This window comes from Procambarus clarkii, chromosome 11 (assembly GCF_040958095.1).
Source record: "Procambarus clarkii isolate CNS0578487 chromosome 11, FALCON_Pclarkii_2.0, whole genome shotgun sequence".
NCBI classification, from domain to species: domain Eukaryota; kingdom Metazoa; phylum Arthropoda; class Malacostraca; order Decapoda; family Cambaridae; genus Procambarus; species Procambarus clarkii.
In genome coordinates, this window is record NC_091160.1 from 25,920,717 (window position 1) to 25,944,842 (window position 24,126).

A 24,126-nucleotide genomic window follows, 5' to 3' on the forward strand; every position below is an offset into this window, starting at 1 on the left:
AGTAGCCAGAACTCACTTCTCAGCCTACTATGCAAGGCCCGATTTGCCTACTAAGCCAAGTTTTCATGAATTAATGTTTTTTCGTCTACCTAACCTACCTAACCTAACCTAACCTAGCTTTTTTTGGCTACCTAACCTAACCTTACCTATATATATAGGTTAGGTTAGGTTAGGTAGGGTTGGTTAGGTTAGGTCATATATCTACGTTAATTTTAACTCCAATAAAAAAAATTGACCTCATACATAGTGAAAAGGGTAGCTTTATCATTTCATAAGAAAAAAATTATAGTAAATAAATTAATTCAGGAAAACTTGGCTTATTAGGCAAATCGGGCCTTGAATAGTAGGCTGAGAAGTGAGTTCTGGCTACTAGGTACGACATATATATATATATATATATATATATATATTAGTATATTTTGGTAGCAGTCTTTCCTGTAGACATATATTATTAAATATGACCGAAAAAGAAAGATTAATAATTCTAACACGAATTTTCTCTATCTTTCGTGCATTTCTTTTCACTGTTGGTGGTAATTCAAAAATCAATTCTCCAAAATTCATTTTTATTTCTAGTCTGACGCGACACTTGAGCACGTTTCGTAAAACTTATTACATTTTCAAAGACTTTAGTTTACACATACACAACTGAATAGAACTTACACATCTCCGATTTGTTTATATCTACATTTGAGTGAGGTGGATGGGGTGAGGTGGTATTTAATAGGGTTTTAAATTCATCAACACAAGACAGAACACGAAACAATGGGTATTGAATAGAAGTGATTGTAGAAAGCCTATTGGTCCATATTTCTTGATGCTTCTATATTGGAGCGGAGTCTTGAGGTGGGTAGAATATAGTTGTGCATTAATTGGCTGTTGATTGCTGGTGTTGACTTCTTGATGTGTAGTGCCTCGCAAACGTCAAGCCGCCTGCTATCGCTGTATCTATCGATGATTTCTGTGTTGTTTACTAGGATTTCTCTGGCGATGGTTTGGTTGTGGGAAGAGATTATATATTCCTTAATGGAGCCCTGTTGCTTATGCATCGTTAAACGCCTAGAAAGAGATGTTGTTGTCTTGCCTATATACTGGGTTTTTTTGGAGCTTACAGTCCCCAAGAGGGCATTTGAAGGCATAGACGACGTTAGTCGCTTTTAAAGCGTTCTGTTTTGTGTCTGGAGAGTTTCTCATGAGTAGGCTGGCCGTTTTTCTGGTTTTATAGTAAATCGTCAGTTGTATCCTCTGATTTTTGTCTGTAGGGATAACGTTTCTATTAACAATATCTTTCAGGACCCTTTCCTCTGTTTTATGAGCTGTGGAAAAGAAGTTCCTGTAAAATAGTCTAATAGGGGGTATAGGTGTTGTGTTAGTTGTCTCTTCAGAGGTTGCATGGCGTTTCACTTTCCTCCTTATGATGTCTTCGACGAAACCATTGGAGAAGCTGTTGTTGACTAGGACCTGCCTTACCCTACAGAGTTCTTCGTCGACTTGCTTCCATTCTGAGCTGTGGCTGAGAGCATGGTCGACATATGCGTTAACAACACTCCTCTTGTACCTGTCTGGGCAGTCGCTGTTGGCATTTAGGCACATTCCTATGTTCGTTTCCTTAGTGTAGACTGCAGTGTGGAAACCTCCGCTCTTTTCCATGACTGTTACATCTAGAAAGGGCAGCTTCCCATCCTTTTCCATCTCGTAAGTGAAACGCAACACGGAACTCTTCTCAAATGCCTCCTTCAGTTCCTGCATATGTCTGACATCAGGTACCTGTGTAAAAATGTCGTCAACATACCTGCAGTATATGGCCGGTTTCAAGTAAGTAAGTAAGTAATTATCAAAAGAAGGCACCAAACCGGGAAGGCTATGTAGCACCATCAAATACGCAAAATAATCAGAGGGCGCTAAATATCACCAAGGATGCCAATACGAGAACAAAAACGCATAAGGCGAACGATATCAAAAGTATCCGAGTCACCAAGAATTCTATCGAGGGACAGGTGACCGCGAGGGGCGGTCGGAAAGCAAGACACACGCTCGTCCTGGAAGTCAGGACATTCAAGAAGGACATGCACGACTGTAAGAGGGACAATGCAACTAGGACAATAAGGAGCAGGGCGGCGCTCCATCAAGTGACCATGGGTTAAGCGAGTATGGCCAATACGCAACCTCGCTAGAGCTGTTTCCCACCGCCGGTTACGGTGGAAGGAGGACGGCCACGAGGAAACACAACATTTAAGAGTACGTAGCTTGTTACCAGTAACAGACAACCAAGAAGCCTGCCAACGGGTAAGGACTGAGGAATGGATAACCGGGTAAAAGTCGGAATACGGAATGCCTTTACGAGAGATGGGACAAGAGCGGACAGCTTCCTTAGCGGCAGCATCCGCACGCTCATTTAAAGACACGCCAATATGGCTGGGAACCCAACAAAACTCAACCGACTTAAATTTACTGTGAACGAGAAACAGCCAATGCTGGATCTCGACAACTACCGGATGAACTGGATTAAAGCACCCGAGAGCCATGAGGGCACTACGAGAGTCAACAACAACCACAAAGGAAGACTGACAACGAGAAAGCAGGAGACGAAGAGCATAGAGAATAGCATAAAGTTCCGCTGTAAAGATGCAAGTCTCCGGAGGCAAGCGACACATATAAGTGCGATCAGGAAAAACAACAGAGTAGCCAACACCGTCCGCTGACTTAGACCCATCGGTGAAGACAGAAACGGAGCGGGAGTGAGAAGAAAAGTGCTCGAGGAAAAGGCGTTTTAGAACTGTAGGAGGGGTAAAAGCTTTAGTGATACGAGTCAAGGATGTACAAAACCGCGGAAGAGGGACCCTCCACGGGGGCAAAGAAGGAACAACACGAGGAGAAACATCAGAAATACGAACGGAAAGAGAATCCTGCAGGCGAGATAACCGGACAGAAAGAGGGTGGTGGTGAAGAGGAACAGGAACCGCAGGAGGGGTAAAAGTTAAAGCACGACAGAGACGAGAGGAAGGATGTTGCAAGGACCGCGCAAGATAGCGAAGACAGTAGCGATCACGGCGGTCCTGGAGAGACAGGAAGCCAGTGTCAACATACAAGCTAAGGACGGGAGTCGAACGAAAGGCACCAGAACTGAGGCGCAACCCAGTATGGTGCAAAGCATCAAGACGGCGAAGAGTAGAAGGAGAAGCAGACGAGTAAGCAGGGCAACCATAATCGAGCTTAGACAGGACGAGAGAGGAATGTAAAGCAAGGAGAGTGCGCCTATCTGCCCCCCAAGAAGTATGGGACAAGACCCGAAGGAGGGTAAGGGACTTAGAGCACTCAACACGGAGGTAAGAGATATGGGGAGACCAAGACAAACGAGTGTCAAGGAATAACCCCAAAAGCTTCGCGGAATCTTTGTATTCAAGGGGATGACCATAAAGTGACAAAGAGGGACGAAGAACAACCCGTTTCCGCGTAAAGGTCATGGCACAAGTCTTAGAAGTAGAGAACTTGAAGCCATGACCTGTGGCCCAAGACGACACGGCATCAATCGCAAGTTGAAGCCGGCGTTGAAGGAGAGGCGAATCATCACCCTGACAACAAAGGGTAAGATCATCGACATAGAGAGCGGAGAAGACACCAGAAGGAAGAGAGGAAAGAAGACCATTGAGGGCAACCAGAAAAAGAGTAGTGCTCAGAACACTACCCTGGGGCACACCTTCGTATTGTTGAAAAGGGGGAGAGAGAGCGGTACCAAGGCGCACCCGAAAGGAACGACGAGAGAGGAAGCTGCGGAGAAAGAGAGGGAGATGACCACGAAGGCCAAAAGAATGAAGTTGAGATAGGATATGATAACGCCAAGTGGTGTCGTAAGCCTTTTCTAGGTCAAAAAGGACGGCAACAACGGAGGTCTTCGCAGCAAAAGCAGTACGTATATAGACCTCCAAGTTCACCAGGACATCTGTCGTGCTGCGGCACTTGCGGAAACCAAATTGAGAAGGGGAGAGGAGGTGATGGTGTTCCAGGAACCACATCAGACGAACGTTAACCATACGTTCAAAGAGTTTGCAGACACAACTTGTGAGAGCAATAGGGCGAAAGTCCTTAGGGGAAGTACCCAGAGACCCTGGTTTGCGAACAGGGAGGACAACGGCATCGAGCCAGTCCTCAGGGACTGACGACGACTCCCAGATCCGATTATACAGACTCAGTAAATACTGAGACGTGCTCGGAGGGAGATGGCGAAGCATCTCATAATGAATACCATCGGAGTCCGCCGCCGTAGAACCGCAGAGGGCCAGGGCAGAACGAAGTTCAGAGAGAGAGAAGGGATCATTATAGGGAAGCTGAAGATGAGTGCAGAAATCTAAAGGACGAGACTCAAGGACAGGTTTACGAAGAAGGAAAGATTGGGGAAGATGAAGACCAGAGCTAACAGAAGAAAAGTGGGAACCCAGTTCGGAAGCGACCTGCAACGGGTCCGCCACAAGAGTATCATGGAGGTGAAGGACCGGTGAAACATCGGGAACGAACTTACCCGCTATCTTGCGGATACGCTTCCAGATCTGGGCCAGAGGGGTTTCGGACGTAATTGTCGAGACATAAGATGCCCAACATTCACGTTTAGCCGTACGGATGGCCCTACGGGCCACCGCACTCGCTTTCCGAAAGAAAAGAAAAGAATCGGTCGTCTGCCTACGGCGGTGCTTCTTCCAGGCTGCACGCTTACAGCGGACAGCCCGAGCACAGTCCGCATTCCACCAGGGAACGCACTTCCGAGGACCCCGAGAGGAAGAGCGAGGAATAGAGCGGAGGGCAGCGTCGAAGACAGTGTCATGAAAAAGGAGGAAAGCGCGAGAGAGGGGCAGAAGGGAGAGGTCAGAGAGAGTAGCACTGAGGGAAAACAGGGTCCAGTCCGCCTTAGCAAACTGCCACCTAGGGAAAGAGAGGGAAGGGCGAAAAGAGAAAAAGGAAACGAGGATGGGGAAATGATCACTTCCATGGAGGTCATCAAGAACCTGCCATGTGAAATCTAAGTAAAGAGAAGAAGAGCAGAGAGAAAGATCAAGACAAGAAAGGGTGCGAGTTCGAGAGTCCAAATGAGTGGGCTCACCAGAATTCAGAAGAGACAGGGAAGAAGAGAGGAGAAACGGCTCAAGGAGGCGACCCCGGGTATTCGTCAGAACGTCACCCCAAAGAGAATGACGACAATTGAAGTCACCCAGCAGGAGCACAGGCTCCGGCAAGGAGTCTAGGAGGTGTTTCAAATCAGGAAGAGAGAGCGGGACACTCGGGGGGAGATAAATGGAACAAACTGTGTACCATTTCCCCACAAAGATACGAGCAGCAGAACAATGGAGAGGCGAAGGAAAAAGTAAAGGAACAAAGGGAACATCAGCCCGAATCAAGAGAGCAGAAGAATTAGAAGCCCCAGCAATGGCTGGGGGGGGGGGAGAGAAAGGAAGAGCCACGAAAACGACCAGGACGAGCACCAAGCATCGGCTCCTGGAGACAGACACAAAGGGGCGAAAACCGCGAAACCAGAAGTTGGAGTTCGAGGAAATTGGCGTAATAACCTCGAACGTTCCATTGAAGAATGGACAACGACGAGAAGAGAAAGGACAAAAACAGAGAACAAGGAAGAAACAAAGGCGAAAGACCAACAGAGCACGTTAAAGAATATCAGGGTCGGGATCAGGGTCAGCAAAGTCAGGGTTAGGGGGCATGGGTAAACTGAGCAAAGACGGAGGGAAGGAAACGGGAGAACAGATCAGAGGTGGGCGGGCAGGGTCCGGAGGAGGAGGAGGAGGAGGAGGAGGAGACAACGGAGAGGAGCAGTCAAGGACAGCAGCAGGAAGAGGGGGAGTAGAAAGAGAGGAGCGCACCCCAGCAAGAGCAGCAACCGAAAGGGAAGCAGGGGCCAAAGAAACCTCCATAGCAGGAACAGGGGGTGCAAGCACTGAAACGGGAGTGGAAGGAGCAACAGAGCCAGAAGGAGGAGCTGAGGAAGAAAGCGAAGCCTTCTTACCCGCCGGGGAAGAGGAAGGAGAGGAGCCAGGCTTACGCTTCTGACTTAAAGAGACCGGTGTCCCAGCAACTACGTACCGGGCAACGGATTCCAGTGTCTCAACAGGAGAAGCCGAACGAGAGCACACACGACGGCCGTTAGGAGAGCGATGGACATCCGCCCGCACCGACAGGCGGCGGGGAGAGCCGATAGATGGAGGAAGAGGATGGGAAGGAGGATCGGAGGGGGACGAGGAAGGAGACACAGAAGACACGACAGACCGGGTAGAAGGAAGGGGAACCCCAGACAGAGGACCAGGAGGAGGATCCTTTGGGAGAGAACCCAAAGGGACAGAGGAGGGGGCAGTGGGCGCATCAGGGTCCAAGGCCTGGAAACGGTTGTGAGTCTGAGGAAGGCGGGAAGGACGAGGAGAGGAAGAGCGCAACACGCGAGCATAAGAGATATTAGCATAAGGCAGGAGCCGGCGAACCTGGCGCCTCGCCTCAGGAAAAGATAAACGCTCCCGGTGCTTCAAGTTGAGGACGGCTGCCTCAAGCTTGTAATGGACACACGCACGGGAGAAGGTAGGATGGGCCTCACCGCAGTTGAGGCAACGAGCCTGGGGAGAAGCGCACTCCGACTTAGAGTGACCTTCGCCACCACACAAAGGACAGAGAGAGACAGTCCCGGAGCAGCGGAGGGCACCATGCCCAAACCTCCAGCACTTGTTGCAGAGCCGAGGAGAAGGAATGTACTCCTGGACAGAGCACCTGGCACCAGCAAGAATGACAGAGGGTGGAAGGGTCCTACCATCAAAGGTAATCTTCACAACCCGGAGGGGTTGACGGCGACTACCACGAGGGGGACGAGTAAACGTGTGCACCTGGAGAATAGAATGGCCCTGGGCAGCGAGGATATGTCGAATATCGTCGTGGCAGTCGCGTAGGTCCCGAACACCGGTCGCAACATGGGGCGGGAGCAAAATAGTGCCAACACTGGCATTCAACTGGACGTTCTTCGAGACCCGAACGGGGGTCTCGCCAAGGCAGGATAAGGCAGCCAAGCGGGAAGCAGCATCCTGAGAAGGAGCAGCAACGACACGCGTACCGAGACGAGTGGGGTTAAAAGTAATGGAGGCATCCACGGAATCAATGAGATGTCGATGAAGGGAGAAATCGTCAGGAGGCGCAGAATCAAGAGGGAGGAGATCAAAATATTTGGCCCACGAAGCGGGACCAAACAAGGCTTGATAGGTAGCAGAACTGGAAGGAATCGAGCGAGGGCGGCCGTGACGAGAACGGCGGTGAGAACCCCCAGAGAGAGAGGGGTTAAAAGGCGCAGTAGTAACAACTAGAGAAGGAGCCGCGCCAGGGGACGAGGTAGTCACCACTGGGGGCTTGGGGCTCGACCCAACCACAGAGGAGGGAGGGGAGCCAGAGGAAGGAGTCAGAGAGGCCAAAGGAGGAGCAAGGTCGGGGCCCAATGCAGCGGAGGCTACAGAGCCCGGTCTTCCAATACGGACCGACTCGGGGGCTTGGTCGCCCACCCCACGAGCCTGAAAAGGTAAGCCAGAAGCAGCCGAAACAGGGGTTATCATCTTGACGAAATTACGAATTCACTCACGAATGTGCCCCCACACCCACCATGGAGCCACAATTAGAGGCAGGACACCCAACAAGAAGCTATCGCCGATCTTGTCGGGGCCTCCTAGGGGTGCGTCGTGAGTATACGCCCCACAAACGCCACCTTAAGAAACCGACAGTCCGTCGAGATCGGGTTCAGTGACGAAGTGGGGATTGACAATAAAAGGTTCCCCTCGCTCTCGACGTCGGGTACTGCAGTTCTACGGGTGCAAGAGTATGCTTCCTCAAGCACCCGGGCGTCAAAGTAGAAGAAGTCCAAGGGAAGAACCAGAACGAGCAAAAGGTCGGCAGGAAACGGCAAGCAGATAGGAGAAGAGGGGGGAGAAAAACGAAACAGAAGGAAAAGGAAAAGATGCCCAGCAGAATTGGAGAGGACGGCAGCAGGAGCACAAGGCTAGAAAAGGACAGAGGACTGTCCCAAGGAGCATCACACTCCGGCAGCCGCCCACTAAGCCCCCAGACGGCGACAACGAGCTGAGCGGGGAGGGGGCACTTGGTGGTAAGCTTGGGCATAGATATTTCATGGAATCATCTCACATTGTGGGGCCACGTGAGCAACATAAAATGCGAACAAGCTTGAATGTTCACAAACTCTTGGTGCAAAAGTCTTATATCTTTACAGAATATCATCAATCTTGTCGTTGTGACACATCCAGACTATTTGTTCAGGAACGGTCCTTATCTCTCATTATTTATATATGCATTAATCAACGGACAGCCAAGAACATAATGGGTGAGGGTGTGAGACCTTAACATTCCTCCAAGGAGTGCCGGACCAACCGGGCTGTGGTGGGTATGTGGGCCTGCGGGCCGCTCCAAGCAACAGCCTGGTGGACCAAACTCTCACAATAAAGCCTGGCCTCGGGCCGAGCTTGGGGAGTAGAAGAACTCCCAGAACCCCATCAACCAGGTATCAACCAGGTACCACATAGTTTACACTTAATTTCATCATCATTAATACCTATTCCATATTCCCAGGTAATATTTTTTTGTACCCAAGCCGAGCACCTGACAGCTGAGTGGACAGCGCTTCAGATTCGTAGTCCTGAGGTTCCGGGTTCGATCCCCGGTGGAGGCGGAGACAAATGGCAAGAGGTTTCTTTCACCCTGATGCCCCTGTTACCTAGCAGTAAATAGGTACCTGGGAGTTTGACAGCTGCTACGGGCTGCTTCCTGTGGGATGTATAATAAAAAGGAGGCCTGGTCGAGGACCGGGCCGCGGGGACGCTAAGCCCCGAAATCATCTCAAGATAAGCCTGAGCCGTATGTGTACAGAGTCACTCCAAGCATTTCTCCTTTTACCATTCGTGAAATGATTGTTTTGACTCACATACATGTAGTGTTGCATAGTTTGACTTCCCTCATACAAAATATGCATTAAGAATGAGTATAAATTATAAGCGACCAATACTAATTACATAATAATTCCTATAATAACTATGTATTCATTCCAATTATGCAAAATGTTTTTAACATTTTGGTCGAAATTCTCCTAGTGCTGAGTGTGATAAAGACTTTAGACGTCACTATCAGCGCTTGGGTTGTAAACAAGTGACAACGGCCAGAGGGGTGCTCACCATCCCAGCGAGAGAACCATTAAGAGCCATAAGGAAGGACCAGGTTGAGGGCCGACAACACATCCCGGAGCGGTAGACCAAGAGCACAGTGATGCCTCCTGAACACCCAGAGATCACGGTGTTCACCACAGACTTGGCAACAGCTACAGCATCACCCTCGTGGCTGATGGACGCTTGGGACCCTCCGTTGAAGGCCAGGAACCCGAAGAGCAGGATGAAGCCTCCCAGAGCTGCCAGCTGTAAAGTAAGCCCTGGCGTTACATCCAGATTTTGCACATATGTTTGAAGGGGATAAGTTATTGTGGTGGCCTTAGTAATCCTCCAGAGGATGATAGGCCTTAGGCTCAGCACCAAACCATTTAAATAATTTATTATTCAAATAATGTGGAGATTTAAATATATATTTGTTAATGAATTGATATCTACTCACTTTTGATGCTAATACACAAAAATTTTATTATAAATTATAATTTACTTTTTTTAGATTTCCCTTTAATATGGAACACGTTTTGCAAGAAAAGAATATATTTTTTCAGAAGTAAACAATAATAGACAAAGACCACTAGGCTTCATTACTGTGTGCAATTAGTTCCCGACCATTGAATGATGAAGCTTAAGCCACATAAGAGGTGGCACGGGCATGAGTAGCCCGTAAATGGCATATTTTCTTGGAGTGAATGTGATCTTTGGTCGTGAAAGTTCCTGTCAAATAGTACCAGAATTTCTTGATGATCTAATATTCTAAAACTGTATGATAGGAACCAACCGGGACGGAGTGGCCGCATATCCCCTTGCTGTTGGGTCCGAAGCGACCAATTCTGGGCCCAAGAATTACAGCCCCGACGAGAGCTGCCACGGCCCCTGTGAGGTGGACGACGCCGGAACCAGCAAAATCCTGATAGGCTTCAGCTTTGAGCCAGCCAGCGTCTGACCAGGCCCAGTGTGACACCACTGGGTTCACCACAGCTGTCAATACACACTCATAATAATAATAATAATAATATAATAATTATAATAATGTTTATTCAGATAAAAGTACATACATACAAAATGAGTTAGAAACAGAATGTTGGATTTCTAGATAGAGTTAGTAAATGCTATCCCTAAAAGGCATTAATATGCACAGCGTTTCGAGCAAAACATTGAAAACATTATTATTAATACAAAAAGCTGCACAGGGTACACACAGATTATCCTAAACCAATTTAATTTGCGTGCACAGAAATCTATATCTATAATATAGGATGTCTGCCTCTGTCCAACGTATTGGCTAGCCTCATTAAATGTTGCAGTGTGACTGGTGAGGCTACAAAACCTCCATATCATATCAAACCGTGTGATGGACAAATCCACAAGGGCCGTGATGAAGGTTCGAATCTTGTGGATTTGTTCATTTGATGTATCGCGCTATTGTGATTTCTGTGTGTAACCCGTGTGATATCAACTCCCTCGCCTGGACCAGTGGTTGACTACACAGCACCTGCCTCGCCTGGACCAATGGTCGACTACACAGTACCTGCCTCGCCTGGACCAATGGTTGACTACACAGTACCTGCCTCGCCTGGACCAATGGTTGCAGGCAATCACACACTCAGCAGAGTTCGTCCGGGGGTGGCTCACAGCTTCTACAAGGCAGACTGGTGAAGAGACCTTGGGTGCCTTGGGTAGACTGATTCACCGTTCATCACAGCCGTCCTAGGTTGACTCTGTGAAAGCAGACACGTCATCAGTACTGGGACACTACATGGGACCACTAGGAAACATCACTTACTAGCTTAGACACAAACGTCCACCTCTTCGCTCCATAGATGGCGTTCACTGTCTAAGCGCCACCTCACCAGAGGTCAGCAGCAGCTACGTCACAAGCCGACTAGGACAGGCATCCAGCACTTATTGCCGGCATCTCCCGTCATCACTAGATGGCGTTGTCCATGTTGTGGGATTTTTGAGAGCGGACTCACAGATGGCGTGGACTTCACGGCTTCGTGCTCGGGCGAGTAATTTTGGTTTGTAACAGTAATGGCCAGACGACGGTTTCGGTTAGTGTTGCCTGTTCTAGTAGAACTCCCTCTTCGGAATCGATCTCTATATTCTCCACCTCGCATGTCGTGTTGATGCAAATCAGACTGCATTGATTGCTCGTGGTCTTCCCCGGCATTGTTGGAATCTGTGCATAACTGTGCTCCATCACTTTGTTGTTGGTATTGCTGCATGTCGGACTGCATTGATTGCTCGTGGCTGTTTCTTTTGCTGTTGGAACCACTTGGAGTTGTTGGAGTGCTCCAACCACAAAAGTTGGAGCAATTTTGTGTATTTTCTGATTTGGAATTAATAGATTCGGGAAATTTTGCTCTATGAGAGTGTGTGTCTGTTGTGGCTGTGCACGAGTGTTCCAGACGTTGGTGTTGATATATGTAGTGCTGGTCTGTGTGGTGCTGTCTTTATCCTGGCCTGAGCTGTCTGCACTTTTTCTTTCCGTGCAGAGCAGGTTGTGCTCCAGACATGATGTTTGCCTCTACAATTTGGACATTTGGCTGTTGTGGCCTGGTTTGCCTTGTGCTTGTCTATACAGTCTTTGGTTAGATGTCTCAGGCTGCACACTCCGCATCTCTCCTGTCCGGTGCAGCGTGATTGATGGTGGCCGTATTTCTGACACCTGAAGCAGCGCAGGGGTTCTGGGACGTATGGTCTCTGTCGGTATGTTCCCCAATTTCCAAGACTGAATGTTTCTGGCACATGTCCCATGACGGTCACCAGAACCTGACGTGTCGCTGTCTTGTCTACTTTTGTGCGGCATCGTTCCACATTCAGGATTTGCTTGTGTTCTAGTATTGGATCCAGGGGAAAGTCGATTGGGTATCCCAAAAGCACGACTCGTGTGCGTCTTTCTGAAGGGTCCAACTTTTCCAAGCATACAGGTTTCTCTTGCAGGACTCTTACTTTTTCTAAGTAATTTGCAGTCTGTTGGTCTTGTGGTGTCATTATTATTTCTCCTTTCAGGTTGACTGTAATGGAAAGTTTGAGCTCTGGTTGTTCTTTTTCCATTGCCGTTACACCTCCATATGTTGTAGGAAAGTGGTTTGTCTGCATTTTCTTGAATTTTGGAAGATGTGCAGAGTCTGGCGATGTCTGGTGTGAGACTGGTGGTGTCCTCTCCTGTCTCATACTGTCGTCCTGTGGCTGTGTTGTGGACAGAGAAGCATTGACACTGGCTGATGTGAGACTGATGCTGTCCTCTCTAGGTCCATTACGTCTGCTGTCTTGCTGGTAGAAGCAAGTGGTGAAGCCTCGATAGCAGTTTTCTTCGGTGCCTGCTGCACTTCGGTCCACCGTCCCTCCTCGTCTGAAAGCTGCCTCCATTTCCTCTTACTCTTAGCCTTCCCCATGACTCTCTCCACGTAGTGAGGACCGACTCACTGCCCTACCTAATGCCTGAGACACTCCTAGGCCTGGAGAAATTCATTCCCCTCCAACGGAGGTCGTAGAATGATTCCCCCAGGTGGAATCAGGGATACCTAACACCTAAATGAGCTGTTTGGTCTACCTTTCCCTGTCAGGCTCAGTACACCTTCTAAGGTGCTCCCTTGTGGCAATGCCCGTGGGATATCGCCTCGGCCTTCAGGGTAAGACTCTAAGTGACCCGGTCAGTGATACGGTCCTAAAAAAAATGTGCGGTACGAGAGTTTGGGTCGCCTGTGTACTGGGTTGCGCAGAATACCAATCAGCTGGACAGCAGGTAATCAACAACGGTGTTTCTCTGTCAATTGTAGAAGAAAGCGGAATTGTTTCCTTCAAAACAAGATATTGTCTGGGTCTTGGAGTACTGATGTATTCTTCATCACAAAACCGCGTTGAATTGAGCTGATGGGTGCTCAGAATCATGAGTTTTTTCGGGAACAAATCCGTGTGCGGCCATCTAGCAATGGCACCGGCAGCGAAGCCACTTAAGCTGATGAACCCGATGATCAACTACGCCATTACACACTTAAATTTTACATTTGAATTTGCCCGCCGTTATATACTGACCAAGTTGTGGCCTTGTCCCGTTATGTGTGACAAAGTTGTGACCGTAACGAGTTATGAATGGCCAAAGTTAGGTTAGATTGGGTTTGTTTATACTATAACCTTTATAGTGTAGCGATGACGTAAAGGGAGTATGGAATTCTCACAGGTCATAGACCCTACTCCACTACGAATTATATTAAGCGCAGTTATATAGAACAGAACTTATTGACTCCTCGTGATGCACAGACAGTAAAACAGTCCGCATATAGAGTAGGGTTCAGCCAGTCGTTTATGTCTAGTAAGGTTCAGTCAGTCGTTTATGTCTAGTAAGGTTCAGCCAGTCGTTATTGTCTAGTAGGGTTCAGCCAGTCGTTATTGTCTAGTAGGGTTCAGCCAGTCGTTTATGTCTAGTAGGGTTCAGCCAGTCGTTTATGTCTAGTAGGGTTCAGTCAGTCGTTTATGTCTAGTAGGGTTCAGCCAGTCGTTTATGTCTAGTAGGGTTCAGCCAGTCGTTTATGTCTAGTAAGGTTTAGCCAGTCGTTTATGTCTAGTAGGGTTCAGCCAGTCGTTTATGTCTAGTAGGGTTCAGCCAGTCGTTTATGTCTAGTAGGGTTCAGCCAGTCGTTTATGTCTAGTAGGGTTCAGTCAGTCGTTTATGTCTAGTAGGGTTCAGTCAGTCGTTTATGTCTAGTAGGGTTCAGTCAGTCGTTTATGTCTAGTAGGGTTCAGCCAGTCGTTTATGTCTAGTAGGGTTCAGCCAGTCGTTTATGTCTAGTAGGGTTCAGCCAGTCGTTTATGTCTAGTAGGGTTCAGTCAGTCGTTTATGTCTAGTAGGGTTCAGCCAGTCGTTTATGTCTAGTAAGGTTTAGCCAGTCGTTTATGTCTAGTAGGGTTCAGCCAGTCGTTTATGTCTAGTAGGGTTCAGCCAGTCGTTTATGTCTAGTAGGGTTCAGCCAGTCGTTTATGTCTAGTAGGGTTCAGCCAGTCGTTTATGTCTAGTAGGGTTCAGCCAGTCGTTTATGTCTAGTAGGGTTCAGCCAGTCGTTTATGTCTAGTAAGGTTTAGCCAGTCGTTTATGTCTAGTAGGGTTCAGCCAGTCGTTTATGTCTAGTAGGGTTCAGCCAGTCGTTTATGTCTAGTAGGGTTCAGCCAGTCGTTTATGTCTAGTAGGGTTCAGCCAGTCGTTTATGTCTAGTAGGGTTCAGTCAGTCGTTTATAGCTAGTAGGGTTCAGCCAGTCGTTTATGTCTAGTAGGGTTCAGTCAGTCATTTATGTCTAGTAGGGTTCAGCCAGTCGTTTATGTCTAGTAGGGTTCAGCCAGTCGTTTATGTCTAGTAGGGTTCAGTCAGTCGTTTATGTCTAGTAGGGTTCAGTCAGTCGTTTATAGCTAGTAGGGTTCAGCCAGTCGTTTATGTCTAGTAGGGTTCAGTCAGTCGTTTATGTCTAGTAAGGTTTAGCCAGTCATTTATGTCTAGTAGAGTTCAGTCAGTCGTTTATAGCTAGTAGGGTTCAGCCAGTCATCAGTCACTGGGTTGCCAGTGACTGTAGCGCCGCTCTACACATCCTAGAGATAATCTGAACCTTGTGTGTGGGCCCCAAAAACTTAGAGTTCAACATGCGTAACGCTTGGACTGCGCAATTCCCTTAGCTCTAGGTCACTACTAAGTATAGTTATTAAAATATTCATTTTTTCTTGTCCTATGTTCTTTGCAAATGAGAGGTTAAAAGTTTTAACAAATATTAAAAAAAATTAATTTCAGATTTGGAAATTTAGATAATGAGTTACACTTTTGTTTGATGTTCTCTTTGATTGTAAGACTCATGAAACAACAGTAAATAGGAGGCCTGATCGAGAACCGGGCCGCGGGGACGTTGAGCCACGAAATCATCACAAGGTATAGAGCAAAATGTCTTTAACGGAGGGTAGAAATAGCCTAAGTTACTCTATCCTTTTGAGATGTTTTTTATGGTCTCAATAAACGAACTTGAACTTGAGCTTCAATGGTCTCTAACTTTATATTCTTTATATTAATAACGACAAAAAATGGATGAAATGGTGGAACGTTTTCCAATGTTTTTTCCAATAAATAATTTCTTACTAAGGTTCTTAACTTTTTATGTATCTAGAGATGTAAAATCTTGGTAATTGTATGATTTTATAAACAAAATCCAATTTCCTTAAAATTATATTATGAAAAAAGTCATTGCCGTAAGCCGGATTCATCCCAGATTTATTTATTTATTTATTTATTTATTTATTTATTTATTTATTTATTTATATACAAGAAGGTACATTGGGATTGTGAGGATACATAGCATAGTAATTACATTCTTGTAAAGCCACTAGTACGCGCAGCGTTTCGGGCAGGTCCTTTATCTAAGAAACTCTAAGATGAACCAAGAACGTCAGATGACGTACGATGACCAAACCACACATCACAAGATGGAGAAACGACGACGTTTCGGTCCGTTCTGGACCATTATCAAGTTACCCACAACTTGATAACGGTCCAGGACGGACCTAAATGTCGCCGTTTCTCTAACTTCAGGTGTGTGGTGTGGTCATCATATCATCAGTCACGTTATTGAAATTGAAATTTAAATAAGTTTATTGAGGTAAAATACACACAAAGGGATGAGGTAGCTCAAGCTATTCTCACCCCGTTCAGTACATGGTGTTAATACATACATATACACACATCACTAACAATAAACATATTACCAAACATTCCGAGAGATAAACATATACATTTCCTCATTCACAAGTAGTATGGTATCAGTCGTACACACAAATACTTTTATGACCTAGGTATACTGTATAGACAATTTGCAAGAGACATGCAGATAATTCAACAAAAAATTACAGTCTTAGTGCAAAATTCTTATATCTCTCAAGAATATCATCAACCTTGACACGTTATTGTGACTCATTGTCCTCATATAACAAAAGCTGGATTCATATGACGCAACCTATCTCCTAATGGCTCATGTTTGGTTAACTAGGTGTATGTGGTCAAGTTAGTTTTACTAGTTCTCTTATTACATAGTCACCCCTGCTTGGCGACTATTTTTGATAATTACTTACTAGTTTTCTGTAAACAAGGACTGAAGTCTTTGCGAGCTACCTATGATGTGGTTTACTAATGTAAACTGTAGACTATATATACTTCGATAAATGGTATACAGCCCCTCTCGTGTATATATATTGCTGTCAGCTTGCACTGGTGTTAGGCTTAAAGCCTATCATCCTCTGGAGGGTTATTAAGGCGACTACAACAGCCTACTGACCAAGCAGCCAGTATACTTTAGTCCCATACAGTGTCCAGGACTAAACTAAACTCTCACTGTATATACAACGAGAAACGGGACGCACTTCTCGGTGTATTCGTCCCCCTGATGCGATAATTTTTGTTATGAATTTTATATATACTTATTATTGTGAATTTGATTTTTTACTTCCGTGAGTGCATTTTGACCTGTTAAAGAATAAAAAACAATAAATAAGGAGACGGTTATAACTTTTATTTTTACATGTACAATAATGCAAAAATTATTAACGAATAGATGTTATTTTAAAAGATTTTGACCCCCCAAAAATCCCAGCAAACAAGATCAACATGAGTAGAAAATTTGAGTGGCTTCAGGGTGGAGTGAAGCACTTCGTCACAGCTGGGCGGTGGATCCTTCTACTGAGCAGACATCTGCGCTTCCCACCACACCTGCCGTGCACTCCATGTCACGTAATAAATATTCAGAGTATATCTCTGGTGCTCTGTTAAGTCTGCCATGTTTTGGTCGCTAGATGAGTCGTGAAGCTGTGGTTAAATGGCCATCATGTAAGAGGTTGAAGGCACAACCTCTGGCTTGGAGACGTACCTGCCACATAACAGCAGCGTCCAGGGTCGTGGTACCCATGCCTGGGATATGGGTGGGTACAGTGGTATTGTACTCCACTGTAATAATGTCCAAGATAACGACAGAGGCGCTCCGCTCCAGGGATAGGGAAGCCTCGTGTTTCATCTGTAATTAGTACAGCAGCCTTAGGATGTAAGTTTAGTTGTTCAACAGCAGGTAACAGGAAGATAATCTCGTCATAAGGGTTGCTCTAGACGTCCCGCCCATTGCGTATTTTGTTGACGCGTCGGTGAGGGCTTCGGAATTTCCTGGTGTGGTATCCGTAGCCTTTACGGACCCAGTCCAACCCACGTAGGGGATTGGACTGGGTACGGTAATCACCTGAACGTCTTGGTTCGAAATCTCCGAGAAAGTCGTCGTCCTCGTCGACATCGGCAGCAGCCCACGACATCGTCAACACCGTAAGAAACACCAAACTTGTTACGTGCCACATCTTCATCCAGAATAAAGAAAACGGGAAAATGAATTACATATCGTTCAAAGACTGTAAATATTCGCTTTATTATTATAGATACAAGAATAATCACAAAAAACACGTGATCAGTTATGCGTAAGTATCAAAGAGAAAAATGTAAAAAAAATCTGAGCGCTTTCGCGATTTAACGATTTTAATTTCGCGTTTTCAAGGAGTGCAGTAGATAGAGGGTCCGTCTAATTACCAAAAACTACCACATACTACACACGCTTCAGAAAACTTCCTGGCAATACGTTAGTAATGAATAAATATGATATATTAAGTTAGGCTGACCTAACCTAACCTAACCTATCCTAACCTATCCTAACCTAACCTAACCTAACCTAACCTAACCTAACTTAACCAAACCTAACCTAACCGAAGCTTGGATCGTCGACTTGATTTGGCGTCACCAGCTTTTTATTTTCGTCTAATTTCTTTATAAAAAGATACTTTTTCGGATTAAAATTATGTTTTTTCATGTTGTATGTTCAGCACCAACATTGTAATGAGTAAATATATCATATTTATTCATTACTAACGTATTGCCAGGAAGTTTTCTGAAGCGTGTGTAGCATGTGGTAGTTTTTGGTAATTAGACGGACCGTAGATGGGTAATACTTGGGTGTGGGCTTACATGACCCCCTGTGACTTTAAGTATGATTTTAAAATGCAGTTTACCTGTTCCCATTATTCATTTTACATGTCACTTCCTTATGTTTTGTTTGTGTTTCTTAGTCTACTCAGGAGTAGGTGTTATACACACCTACACCCTTCTATAATCCCTCTCATGTTCTCCTTGAAAATGAGTTAAATCACGAAAGCGCTCGGATTATTTTCGTTTCATCTCCTATGTAGATACGCATTATCATAGACATCAAATTTTAAGGAAATTTTGATAACTTCTCTATTGATGATGAAGGCTTGTTTAACTAAGAGCAGTATATAATAGCTAGGAGCGGTCCAGATATACTTTATACATTTTGACAAGTTTTTGTTAATTAAATTTTTCACGTTTGAAAGTGAAAAAGTGATATAATCTACTTTAGCCACGTTATTGTGACTCATCGCCTGCATTTTCACGTTTGTTTTCAGTGTGAAGCACTTGGAAATATTATCTTACGATATGCGCGTTACCCCTCTGGTGATGCTTATAACCTGTGACTGGTCTGTGACTGGTTTGGTAGTGAAAGCCTCTCGTTATCCTGCCTCTCGGCACTGGAGGTACTGAGTTATATCTCTCCTCCCTAAGACAGGTCTAGGAATATGATCAAGGTCTATCCACAAGACGTTTCAACAACATCCGTTTTCTGATGGTCAAAACCGTTCGGTTTGGATACATTAGCTTAGGCTATCGTAGGGACGGTTAGGTTTCGTTAACTTACGTAAATTTTACGTTAGGTTAGGCTAGGTTAGGTTTGACTTGTTTAGGCTTGGCTATATTAGGATGGGTTAAGGTAGGTTATGTTGGATTAGTTTAGGTTGTGTTAGGCTAGGTTAGACTGGGTTAGGCTAAGTTGAGTTGAGTTAGGTTTGGTAAGTTCTCGTGTTTTAAAATCCGTGAGTGAACCGTGTTGTGTAGGCTGCGACTTGCGTTCGTCTGCAGCACCACCACCTGGTTCCTCACAGCCACGTCCACCACAACACAGCTGCCCACTTCTCGTGTGGTAATGACAACACTTATCACAAGTACAATCTTAAATTATTTTTAAATTGTTTAAACTGTATAAAATTGGTTATACAACTTATTCCCAATTGTGTGCAGACTGAACATCACCAGGCACTTTACCCCTTGTAGGGCAGATATCGAACCCACAACATAACAATAAAAGCTGTTTTAGCAAAGCCAGACTATTTCACTGAGCTTAACATTAAGCTAAAGCCATTCAAAGCAGGCATTTAAGTGCCAGTTTGTTCAACCTATTGTCAACCAGAGGTTATCATCCATAATACTTTATCTAAATGGCATTAAATGCAATTTTCAGCTCGTGAACCTCTCGCCCTTCACCTCACTCTGCTGCCTTTCTCTGCCGCTCTTTCTGTAAACGACTTTATAATGGTTCAGGGCGGACCGTGACACCATTTCCATTATTTTCTGATGTGTGTCCGTCATACGTTTTGGGTAGAACCGTCTGACATGGTTTAGACACAGCTGTCACACATGGTTTAGACAGAGCTGTCACACATGGTTTAGACACAGCTGTCACACATGGTTTAGACAGAGCTGTCACACATGGTTTAGACAGAACTGTCACACAGGGTTTAGAGAGAGCTGTCACACAGGGTTTAGACAGAGGTGTCACACAGGGTTTAGACAGAGCTGTCACACAGGGTTTAGACAGAGCTGTCACACAGGGTTTAGACAGAGCTGTCACACAGGGTTTAGACACAGCTGTCACACATGGTTTAGACAGAGCTGTCACACAGGGTTTAGACAGAGCTGTCACACAGGGTTTAGACAGAGCTGTCACACAGGGTTTAGACAGAGCTGTCACACAGGGTTTAGACAGAGCTGTCACACAGGGTTTAGACAGAGCTGTCACACAGGGTTTAGACAGAACTGTCACACAGGGTTTAGACAGAGCTGTCACACAGGGTTTAGACAGAGCTGTCACACAGGGTTTAGACAGAGCTGTCACACAGGGTTTAGACAGAGCTGTCACACAGGGTTTAGACAGAGCTGTCACACAGGGTTTAGACAGAGCTGTCACACAGGGTTTAGACAGAGCTGTCACACAGGGTTTAGACAGAGCTGTCACACAGGGTTTAGACAGAGCTGTCACACAGGGTTTAGACAGAGCTGTCACACAGGGTTTAGACAGAGCTGTCACACAGGGTTTAGACAGAGCTGTCACACAGGGTTTAGACAGAGCTGTCACACATGGTTTAGACAGAGCTGTCACACATGGTTTAGACAGAGCTGTCACACAGGGTTTAGACAGAGCTGTCACACAGGGTTTAGACAGAGCTGTCACACAGGGTTTAGACAGAGCTGTCACACATGGTTTAGACAGAGCTGTCACACAGGGTTTAGACAGAGCTGTCACACATGGTTTGGTTGAGTCGTCCGGCATGGTTTAGTTAAGCCGTATAACATGGTTTCAGTAAGCAAGGGTCGCCGTGGCCGAGTAGGCTAAGCTATTTCTTCATTCGCTGAGTCATTGGGGATTTTTTCAATGATTACTAAAGTTATTATTTAATATCAGTCAAATTTTACTTAGGTAGTATCGAGGAATATTGGCTTATACTGAGTATAGGTCAGGCTGCTAATTTAGTTTGGATCAGAGTACACGAAATGCATTGTTACAAGAGTTGAATTGAACGCGTCTATCAATGTTTAATAGGTCTACCAATGTCAATGTCTACCAATGAATTTTAGGTATGACTCTTGGTCACTAAAATGGGAGGGGGGTGGGGGGAGGGGCAACATAATTCCCCCGCCTTGGTGCCTTGTTTTGATAATCACTGACTACCGTGGGGGATAATACCAGTTTATGACTGCTCAGGTCATAAACCACAGCTCAAAGGTCACAACCACAGGGATAATAACCATTCGGTATGACTCAAGGGTTGACTACGCAGTTGACCAAATACAGCAGTAGGAGCGTATGATACCGGACGACATATAATAACCCACGTTCAAGCTATTGGTTACGATTGAGAAATCTGTTTAGTTAACATGTACGATATTGTGCGCATCTTCACGCGCATAACAAAGTGTTCCACTGCGCCGCTTCTCAGGAGAAAAGATCCAGGACAAGGGGGGGGGGAAGAAATAGCCTAAGCTACTCTATCCCTTTGAAATGTAGTTGTTCTTGTTTCAATAGACATACTTAACGAAACCTGAAACTGAGCGGCCCGAAACGCTTTGCGTAATAGTGGCTTTAGGCATTGTATGTATTAGCTCTATCTGTAAATTCATCAATATTTGTATCACCAATATTTGTAAATTCATCAATATTTGTATTTGTATCAATGTATGTATGTACTTTACCTGAATAAACATTTGAATTTTTTTGAATTTTTGAACTTGAACTTAATCACGCAGGCAACACCACACAAAGAATCCGGGGCTGCAGTTGGCGCCATACTGAACCTCCACCGCGACACGCAACCACACAATGTATCTGGATGCAGGAAGCAACCACTGTACCAATTCCTTATGACAACATAATCTATGCAAAAGCTGTGACTTGGGGGGGGGGGGGGGAGGGGACGTAGAGGATTGTTGTGGCTATATCTGAGTATGTGAGTGATATGCTGTATGACAATACAGACCCGAGTATATACACTTGTTCACCACACATGTTGATAATTATACACCAGTATACATACTTATACGTGAAGTGAGGTAAAACAAAAAATAGTGAGTGTGACTGGACCAGGTAGAGGAAGTGTGAGGAGGGTAGACATGAGTGGGTATAGAGGGAGGGGTGACGTGATTTTATTCACCTTGGGCATTAGGAGCCGCATGTGAAATGTTTTATTTATTTATTTATATTTTATTTATTTATATAAACAAGAGTTCTTACATTCTTGTACAGTCACTAGCACGCATAGCGTTTCGGACAGGACCTTAATCCTAATTTTCCCTGGAATACGACCCGCCAAATCGTTTAACAACCAGGTACCTATTCACAACCTGGATGAACAGAGGCTACAGTTAAGGATTGGGACCCAGTAAATCCTCCCCGTTACATCCATAGTTAGTGTGGTAAACAGTTCATATCACTCAGGGCGTGGATCACCTAATTTTCCAGTGCTCAAGTGGATGCTCCGGGAAGGGCATGTTCCATTGGGTAGCGGTTAGTTGCCTTGGGATCCTTCCATTTTTAAGGCTGGCTCAGTAGCTCAATTGTAGCTACTGAGTCAGTAGCTTATAGCTACACTATAAGCAGACCCACCTGGACACTATAAGCAGACCCACCTGGACACTATAAGCAGACCCACCTGGACACTATAAGCAGACCCACCTGGACACTATAAGCAGACCCACCTGGACACTAAGCAGACCCACCTGGACACTATAAGCAGACCCACCTGGACACTAAGCAGACCCACCTGGACTCCACAGGTGCTGGAGGGGTGAACGGTGGATTCTGAGGGCTGGTGTGGTGCTGAGGTCAGTGTCGTGCACGGTTATATACTTGCCTGGCACTCTACCCCTGTGGGGGAGGGCCGGGGTGTTGCATGGGGAGGGGGCGTACTGTCATTGGTGGGAGGGGCAAGACTTATCTCTCACTGTGGGAGCACCACAAGAAACACTTCAGCGAACTCATATGGTTTGTGAATCAAGAAGATTCATTCTTCTCTGAACCTCCCTTACTTATCTCTCCCTCCCTTACTTATCTAGCTCTCACTCTCTTACTCATCTCTCTCTCGCAGTCTCATTTCTTCCTCATCTCCCCCTCCTAGTCTCATCTCTCTAATGACAGGTTAAACCGGACTAGCTACGCTGGGATAAATCCAAGATCCAACAGCATCATATAAAGAGTACAAACATGAACTAGCAATAGGTCTGTTGTTTGACACAATGAAGTGTGTCAAACAAAACACTTGCATGGGGAGAGTAACAATCTCGGTTGTCTAACAGACAGTGTCACAGCTGCAATACGACTTGGCAACAAGTATCTCTGGCAACAAGTTATATTATTAGTATTAGTATTAACTGCGCACTCCAATGGTTAAGTCTGTTTAAATAATGGTGGACCTTGAAACTCTTTTATCAACAATATATCATATTTCACCTTGCAGATGACATTTCCTGGATAATGAATAAACACATACACAACATTTGTTTATAGATCAGTTTATTTAAAAACAAATATATCATTAAAGAAATGCCAAGACACAATGTTAAGCATTTATTATAGGCAAAACAATATAAAATAATATAAAAAAGTGATTTGTATATTTTTCAAATTTTCCTTATTACTTTGTTTACATACAAATAAATAAGAGTAACGTACATTGAAATATCCTACCTAAAATTGGCTAGAAATGCAATGTATCGGAAAAACCGACACATTACTAACTTTCCATACAATATGCAGTTAATATTGCTGCTGTTTGACCACGTGACAAGCGGGCTACACACTTACTCTACACCAACAAAATGCTGAAGCCTTCTTATCAGATAAGGCTTCCCCAGTATTTACTAGCATATGTAGTCTTAACACCTAGTAACATTGTAGTGAATTGTCTACCAATCGATAATTCTGATTGATAGACTATTACATTAATAAACCCCCCCCCACCCAGCTTGTGTAGGAAACGATTTGTGGGAATAAACTTATACAGTCCACTATCGAAACAAATAAATTAATGTAAGAAATAAATTCTATATAAATTAATGTAAAGTAATAAATTGTAAATAAATCAATAAATCCCACGAGGCGGTTTTCCCCCACACAATGGGTCGTTGTATCTTCACACACACACATGTAAATATATATATAAATCAATTTATTTATTATATATATACCAAGATCAACACCGAGGACTAAATTGTTCACACATCCAGAATCAACATATATTTATTTATTT

The 24,126-nt window shown here is 45.1% G+C and overlaps 1 long non-coding RNA gene across 1 annotated transcript; it reads right to left on the reverse strand.

Moving 5' to 3' along the window:
- Positions 1–16,712: 16,712 nt before the first annotated feature.
- Positions 16,713–22,696, reverse strand: LOC138363805 (uncharacterized). The gene is made up of 2 exons (XR_011228133.1): positions 22,642–22,696; positions 16,713–17,559 (listed from the first exon to the last, which is right to left on the reverse strand). It is a non-coding gene; the product is annotated as an uncharacterized lncRNA (long non-coding RNA).
- Positions 22,697–24,126: the final 1,430 nt, after the last annotated feature.